Source organism: Passer domesticus, chromosome Z (assembly GCF_036417665.1).
Source record: "Passer domesticus isolate bPasDom1 chromosome Z, bPasDom1.hap1, whole genome shotgun sequence".
Classification (NCBI taxonomy): Eukaryota; Metazoa; Chordata; class Aves; order Passeriformes; family Passeridae; genus Passer; species Passer domesticus.
This window is the reverse complement of record NC_087512.1, coordinates 51,583,311-51,591,730: the sequence shown is the minus strand read 5'-3', so window position 1 is coordinate 51,591,730 and position 8,420 is coordinate 51,583,311.

The window sequence follows — 8,420 nt, the reverse complement described above, 5'->3', positions numbered from 1 at the left end:
TTGCTTTTTGTTGGTGCTAAGTCACACTTATGGCTTCTTTTGTATGGTTTGTAAATGGGGAAGGCTCTTGTTCATCCATCCTCTCCAGATCATGCTGCCTTTGGAATAGGGCCCACTGGCCCTTTTTTGCCCAGCTGTGGTATGTCTTGTTGGGGCAGAAAGAGCAATGGCATTTGCAGGAAAAAACAAAGGAGTGGGGCAGCGAAGACACCCTGTGCAGATTATTTCAGACCTGCAGCTGTGACTCAAGATTTGTATTCCCAAGTGCAATCTGTTTGGCTGGAGGAGAGCCTTGCTCAAGTGAGAAAGCAGAAGGATCAGAGAGGGGGCTCTGAAAGGTCTCCTCTGGTGCAGAGCTGCCAGCGAGTGTGAGGTGAGAGCGGGCCCGGCCTTGCCCGGGGTGCAGCCCCAGCAGAGGCCTGGCAGAGCCCGGAGCAGCCTGAGCCTGGGCAGAGGCAGGCTGGAAGGAGGCCCTGGGAGCTGCAAGAGGCAGCAGCCGGGCCCTGGGTGCCTCTTCCTGGCAGCGGGCGAATCCTCCGCTCTCAGAGCCCAGGTGGCAGCTGGCTGCTCCCGAGGGGAAGCGTAGCCGTGCTGGCCACAGCCCAGACTGGAGGCATTGGCCGTCTGGAGTCTGCCCAGGAGCAGAGAAAGGCCAGGGGCAGCCGAGGGCCGGTGGCCTGGCTGAGGATTCCTGCTCTTCTGCTGGCTGCCCTGTGACTCCTGGCAAAGGGCAGCAGTGTGTGCAGCACTCTGGGCACCGCGCAGGGAGCCGGGCTGCTGGGCAGGCTGGAGCACAGGGCAGCGTCCTTCAGGCACGGCTTCTGCCAGGGCAACCCAGGCCAGCCTGAGGCACTGACAGCTTGGCAGCTAACATCTGCAGGAGCCAGAGCCTCCCACAGCTCTGCCAGGAAGCGCCTGCAGGCCTGGAGTTCTGCTCTGAGCCACAGCAAAGGTGTGAAATGTCTTGCAGAAATATCCAAGGCCACCAGGCCAGCCTGCTTTGTGCTCTCTGGAGCACAGCAAGTGCTGTGCAATGCCGCTCTGAGCTGCTGGGAGAGAGGGAATTGGGGATGTGCCTGAGGGTTGTACTTGAGTAGTGTACCGATTTGGAAGAGAGCAGAATAATTTCAGTAGGCAATCTGTGTTTATTAATTTCTGAAAGAAAGTCACTATGTGTTGCACACAGGTAGGGGTATTAGAAAAGAAAGGTCGTATAAAATCAGGCCTTGCTCTGCTAAATTACCAGCTGGCCTGTTATGTCTTCTATGTGTAACTAGCTAACTTCGCATGTGAGAAATCATAAGAATGAGTGCAGCTAGCACAACAAGTTGTTGTGGTAAGAAAACTTTGCATCTGTAATAAACAAGGAATCTGTCCCATGAGAGTCCACAAAGGAAAAATGTAAACACATGAGTAAAAGAGAGAGTCTTAGCATGTACACACAAAAACATCTTCTAAGCAATGTGGCAAGGAAACTACCAGCCAGTTGGAGTTGAATCCGAGATCTGTGAAAACTGTATAAAAATGAATTATGTGAATTAAAATTGGCTTTCTCAGCATGGAGAAACGGAGTCCCGTCTGCTTTATTGACACAGCAATGTATCACTTGCAGGGTGTATTGATGAAATGCTTGTGTTTGATTCCCAGAAAAAGGAAAGAGAGGCATTAAGTGTAACAAATAGGGCTTAGTCTTGTGAATTCCTTTAGCTTTAACAGGCAGTGCTGAAGCCTGTATTCCCCCATTGCAGTGATTCATGTGTGCAAGTGGCTGTCTTAGCCTTGAGAATAAACACAGTGGTTCTGCTAAGAAGGTAGCTGGAATGCATTCAAAGGGAAGCAAGTATTCGTGGGAGGCTCTTGACCAGAAAAGGAGAATTTGAGGACTGGGATCTTTCCCAAACTACTGCGTCAGGAAGAGGAGTCGTGTCTGAGGCCCTGCCATATTTGATCCATGTTTGAGCAGGTTGACAAGACAATGAAGAAAAGTGTATTGTTTAAAGGGGGGGAACTTGCCCCTTGAAAGAGAAAGAATGTATTGGTCAGTGGGTGTGCAGTTCAGCTTTGAAAGGGGAACAATGCATCATGGAGCCCTTGTTGGCAGAGAGTCATGGAGTATGGTGAGCCATGGTGGCCTCACCTCACATGCCGGCCGTGAGTGAGCTGATACTGTAACTGGGAAAATCCCACTCTGAGCAGGAGATCAAGGCCTGGTTCTGGGGTGGAGGGGTGAGAAGGATGAGATGCACACTGTTTTAATCCAGGGGATGTCCTGGAAGTGCACTGCCTACCTGCCCCTGACACCGAGCACCACGCTCCATCTCCTTCCTATGTTCAGGGGATTTTTGGGAATCCAGAGGCTGATATGTATTATTTGCTACTGCAACTAATAGAATAAATTTGTTTTGCAAGCCCAGCTGTGTCTTAGGTTCTTTTGTGCATGGGTCTCCTCCTGAACCTGTGGCAACGACCACCAGGGACCTACAGGACACTCCTACTCTGATGTCAGTAAATTCTGATTTAAATATGTCAGTAAATTTGGGGTGATGGTTAGCCTGTGAGTTTCAGCAAAATATTGAATATGTCTTAGTTCCACGAATACAAGCTAGTAGGTGAGATTGCTGGGTGTGCACATGTTAGGGAAGTGATTCCCTATGCACCCAGTGCTGGAAAGTAATGCCTCCTTTCTGACCCTGAGCTGGCAGCAGGGATCAGGCCCTGCTTGGTGACTTTCATTTTGGCAACTTCTGTTAGCAGGTAAGAAAGGTCAAAATGAAATCTATTCCAGCTGTTTTCCTCTGGTTTATTTTTTTAGGTACCAGAGCTCTGTGCTGTGGGTGGCCTGGGTATGTGCAGAGCAATGCGGCCCTCTTCTGGTTTGAAAGCAAAACCAGTAAGAAACTCCAAGACAGAAATACAATTTATTAGAAAAAGGGGAAAAAAACCCAAAATACATGCAATTATACAAAAGAAAAACCATTGACAGAGTCAGAATACAACCTGACACCCTGCTATTTAGGGTGGTGGTAGCAGTCCAGATGAAATGGTCTTGTTGAAGTGGTAATCGTATAGAAAAGACCTAGTATATCTTCTCCACTGGAAACCACTGGGTTAGGGACCCCTTGTTCTCTCCCAAATCCCAGATTATATTCAGGTGGGGATGCTGAGCTCCTCCCCCCTGGGTGGAGCATCTCACAATGGGCTGATATCATTCTGAGTCATGCAGTGGGTCCTTGGTTGCCCATTAAACAGAAATGGCTCCTGGAGGGAGTTATCTCTGAGGAAAGGCAATCATGGCCCATTAACAGGAGATAAGGGAAAAACAATGCCCCTCCAGATTTAAACAGCTCTTGAGGATGGGAATAGAATGCATCTTTTCATTGTAACCTAGGACAACTCCCAATTAAATGGAACCTACTTTGCCCAAGGAGGTCTTACCCCAGCAACAAAACTGTGAGAACAAATCAGAGTCTAAAAGAGAAATTAGTAAATTTTGCCAGGAAAACTCACTGAAGTAGGCACAAGTACTTGCCCTTACACTGCTAAGGATCAGAATTCCAGTGGCTTCTGAAGAAAAAGTGAGCCCATAGGAAATGCTCTGTGGAAGACAACACCAAGTTCCAATCCTTTCTATAGAAAGTTATGTGATAGGAAATGATAATTTAAGTCCATTTTTATCATCTTTGTTAAAAGTGCTCTCAATCTTTGCACAAATTTCTGGTTTGACCATCCTTGATTGCTTTGGATACTCAGATACATCCTCATCAATCTGGGGACTATGTTGTGTCTTATATCAGAAAGCACAGCAACAAGCCACCTAAAGAAAAGTGAAAAGGACTATTTCAAGTGTGCCTAAGCACTCCTGCAGCAAGACAAGGGGATAGGATCAGTGCATTGATACACCTTCCCCTAAGGGAAGCCAGCCCAACACACAAGGAACTGGAGGGGAAAAGAGAGTTGGCCAAGAATTTGAAGCTTAGACGTGTAAAAGCATGGAAATAATACTTGTTTTGTACTGTGTAGAATAAATTTGAAGAAAATCCATAAATGGCAAGATAAGTCATGAAGTGGTAAATTTCAAAAATCCTCAGTCTCAGCCCACCCTGGCCAGCAGCACTCTGGCACGCTCTGTCAAGCAGCAGCAGCCAGCAGGCCCAAGGGAGGCACCCCACCACAATTCACCCCATGGCCCCCACGGCAGCGTCCCTGGGGCTGCTGCACTGCAGAGCTGGAGGAGCACCCCCTGAGCCAGGCAAAAATGGACACAAGTCTCAGGGTTTAGGAGGTGATATTTTCTTGAACTTGGCTTGAAGGAGAGCAGAAGGGCAACAACGGCTCAGGTGTTCAATCACAAAACACCCCGAGGCCTCTCAGGTACAGGGACTCAACATTGTTGTCATGGAGACAATGGAGGAATTTGTAGAATACTCTCCAAGGAAGAAAGGGGCATTCACAGCCACCTTTCAATGTTCCCAAATATTGTCCTCCCTCAGTCACTTCCATATGTCTCCCCAAAACAAGGTTATGGTATTGCTGGTAACACCTTTACCCTGTCAGCTGAATAAATAAAGGGCAGGAAATTTAGGAAAAGGACTAGACATCAAAGTCCCCATAGGTCTGTGCAGGAATCAACATCTGTGTCTCTCTAGAAAGGCTGGTTGAGACAGACTAGTTTTAAAAGTGCTCAAAAGGGGACAGCGTTTATACAGTGACACTTGAACCCAACTTCTTTTCAAAACCCATTGAAGTACCTTGCCTCCAACACTTGTAAATGTGTTTAACATACCACTTGCAAAAGAACCGGATATTCCTTTGCTCACTGACAAGGTGAGGCCATGATCTCCAAGCAGTCCTGAGAGCTGCTTTAGCTGACAGCTTAGAGCAGCCCGTGTGCACTCCTCTGCAACCCTCCACAACAAGGTCATTTGGGGACGGCGTTGTCCAAATGTCTACATCTTCCACCACTTTAGGCAAAGGACTTAAATTAACAAGAAACACCCCTATACTTACCATAAAGAATTTACATTTGCTACAATATTCTCTTAAAATGAGCACAACTTCATAGTAGAGGTAATGGGCTTCCACCCACTACTGATAAAATTTTATTATTTTACTTTTTACATAATTTTTCTGCCAACTTATTTTATAACTACTACTTTAATCACAATTCTCCTATCTCTAAAAGCTACCTTTTACAACTTTCCCAAAATCTTCTAATTTTTAAAATTCCCACAGTTTCGGTATTTTATTTATATTTTTATTTTTGAGGATATGATTATTTCTATGGCAAATTTTAATTTTCTGTTTGTTTTTATGATGTGATAGGAATTTTTTGTGGAAAGAGTGTAATGTCTTTCATTAGTTGGTAGCTGACTGTATGGTGGAGTTTCATTTAGTATGTGTTATTTTTCTTTGGTAGTGACAGTAAAGATTTTATATTTTGGTTAGTCTGTAATTATTCTTTTTCTTAGAAGCTGAAACAATGACCCAGCTCTCCCCTGAGCTCCCAGCCCTCCCACCCCCTCCCACAGCTATGGCTTTGGTAATTCCAGTCTCAGGCATCCCCATCTTCCCTAGCAAGTCTCAATTCCCCATTTCCAGATCTTGAAGTTTGACAGAGTCCCAAAAACCTCCAGCATGATTTAGTCACACAGTCACCTAACATGGTGGCAGAGTCCACAGGTAGCTCAAGGGTAATCTCGGAGTTTGGCTGCCAGGCCATTCCCCTGCTGTGGGACACACTACCGATCTTCATCAGTGCACTGTCCGCATCCTGGGGTCACAACGCACAGGGCAGCCTAGAGGAAGCGGAGGGGGGCAGGCCAGCTTGAGGTGCTGAATTGGGAGGGGGGGGCTATGGCAGGCGCTGGGGGTGATGGTGCTGATACAGTTGGAGCAGAAGGCACGGCACCCATAGCTCCGCTCCCAGAAGGGGGAACAGGTGTTGCAAACCCTTGCACCAACTCTGCTGGTTGAAAAGGCAATGGCAGGGCTCAGGGACCACGGCTCCTGCCGTGCCACCCACCTGGAGTGGAACTGCCCTTGCTGCTGGTGGCAGTGGACAGGAATGAGTGGTCAGCCGGGGGGAAGGGCTCTGGTCCCAGCTATTGCTGGCAGTGGAATGAAAGGAAGCAGCAGGGGGTGGGGGGCTAGCTGTGATGGAGCAAAGCTGCTTGCGGAGCAGGGAAAGCTGGCATTGCTGAGGGGGGTGAAACTAACTTCAGCTATGGCTCCCCCGCCATCTCTTGTAGTGCAGGGAGAGCTGGAAACGCTGGCTGTGGTGGGGGCACTCCAGCTGCCGCCATTGGCACCGGGGGAGCCGGAGGTGGCGCGAATGGAGGGAGACGCTCCACCAGGTCCAACTGGGATGTGGCTACCAAAGTCGTCAGGGGTGGTGTCGCAGGAGAGGTATATTTTGGCTTTATATAATTGTAATAGATGGATAATGAGATGATTTGCTCTCGCAAGAAAAGGGATAACTATTGTGTGAATATTAAGAAAAGCTTTAGTGATGTATAGTTATGTTATTGTAGTTTAGATGCCCTTTGTTCTTCCCATAGTTCCCTTTCCTGCCCTGCCCCACCCCCTGTGAGAGTCTGTCCGAAACTTCCCTCATTTTTTGCCTCTCGATCGTCATGAAAGCCAAGACCACCGGGGAAAGGGAAAGATCCTGTTCTGAAAATCCAGGTCTGTCTGGTCCACCAAGCCAGATTATTGCCTATGGGTGTGTTTGCTCAACTCATGGAACACTGCACCCAAGAAGGGGCAGTGTGCTCTCCTTCGCCTGCATCACCTAGCAACGCTAGTGCTGGAATTTCTCCACCCTTCTGACTTGGCTGGACTTTCTCTCTGGAATGACCTTCCCGGAGGTCACCACAAAAGGACCCTCCATTCACCGTATATCAACCACCGTGACAGATGGACTGAGATGGGAGAAGGTTCTCCCCTCAAGGACTGAGACGTGCGACCCCTACATGGAAAAGCTCCCCTCTTTTCCCAAAAGGACTGAGACTGAAATCCCCACCGTAGGGTGAGGGAAGGTATGCGTGGGGACCGGAGCAAGTTTTGCAAGCAACCACTGGACCGAGAAGACAATGGTTCCTGCCTATGACATCTGCTGCTGACGACACCTGTTCCTGATGGACTACTGATGGACTCCTTGTACCCTTTATCAATAGACTATTTTGAAATGGGTCCCCTTCCCCCCCATTTCAAAAGGACTATAAAAAAGGTTAGACCTGACTGATACCTTTGAGATCTCCCCTGACGTGAAGACGACAGGCCTCTTCGTCGACCGGACTTCGATGGACTTTGTCATCCGCACGTCTGGTAGCTATACATCTCCTTGCCCTCCCTCTTTTCCTTTTCTTTTCCTTATTCTTTTCCCTTTCTTCATTCCCCTCTCTCTAACGCATCTTCTCTATGGTTATTTAATAAAAGTACATGTATTTTGATTTTACTGCAAATCCCCTTGTCGTGTCAGTTTTTGCACCCTGAGATCAGTGAAAAAGAACCTACACGAATCACGTCCTTAGGACGGATCGTGTCACCCCCAACCCCGTATTGTTGCCATCAGGCAGCCTGGGTTGTCTAGGACAGGTAGAAAGAAGGTGTGCACTTGTGTCCCTTGCATGGGGCAGCTGGGAATGGAAAAGCTTGCTGCTTGGGGGATGTGGCATGGCAACACCTGATCTCCAATCAGGTTAGAAGAAAGCAGTCTCCACCAATAAATGGCAAAGAAGAACTGACTGATGGACTTTGGGAGGGGCCAGGGCTGGCTGATGCAACCCCCCAGGGGTATAAAAGACTGAGCGTCCATCTTGAAGATGAACCATCCACATGGTATCTATGTGGGGCAGTTCCCAGCACTGCAAATTTCTCCATATATAGTCCTTTTGTCGTATTTCTATCAAGGTTTAATAAACCTTTCTACATTTTCAAAGTGAGCAGTTGTTTCTCACAATAATCGTGGGGGGGGGGGGGGAAGATGTTTTGGAGGAACATAGTCCCTGGGTGAGGGGTAAATTCTGCAGGGAATCACCATGTCTCCTGGGATCTGGGCAGAGCCGAGAAAGGGCCAGCAGCCACCCACCCGGCCTCCTCTCCTCCCAGGGTGTCTGTGTCCATGGAGAGAACATCTTCCCTTTCTGAGTTCCCCATTTCTGTTTCACTTCCCCTTGGGATCCAACCTTGAAAAGCTCTTGAAAGGACTCTCCGGGTGACTGCTAACTGAGGTGTGGTCTTATCTCTGTTGATGAACTCTTCTCACAGGCCTAGTAACTGGCAAGTCTCTGCATTAAATGTGATGTCTGCATCTACTGCATCTACCAGGACCTTGCTCAGGCAAGTCAAGCATGCAGGGAATGATCTGACACAGGAGCCCCTATATGTGGCAAAGCACCCTTCCGTGCAGAAAGAACTAA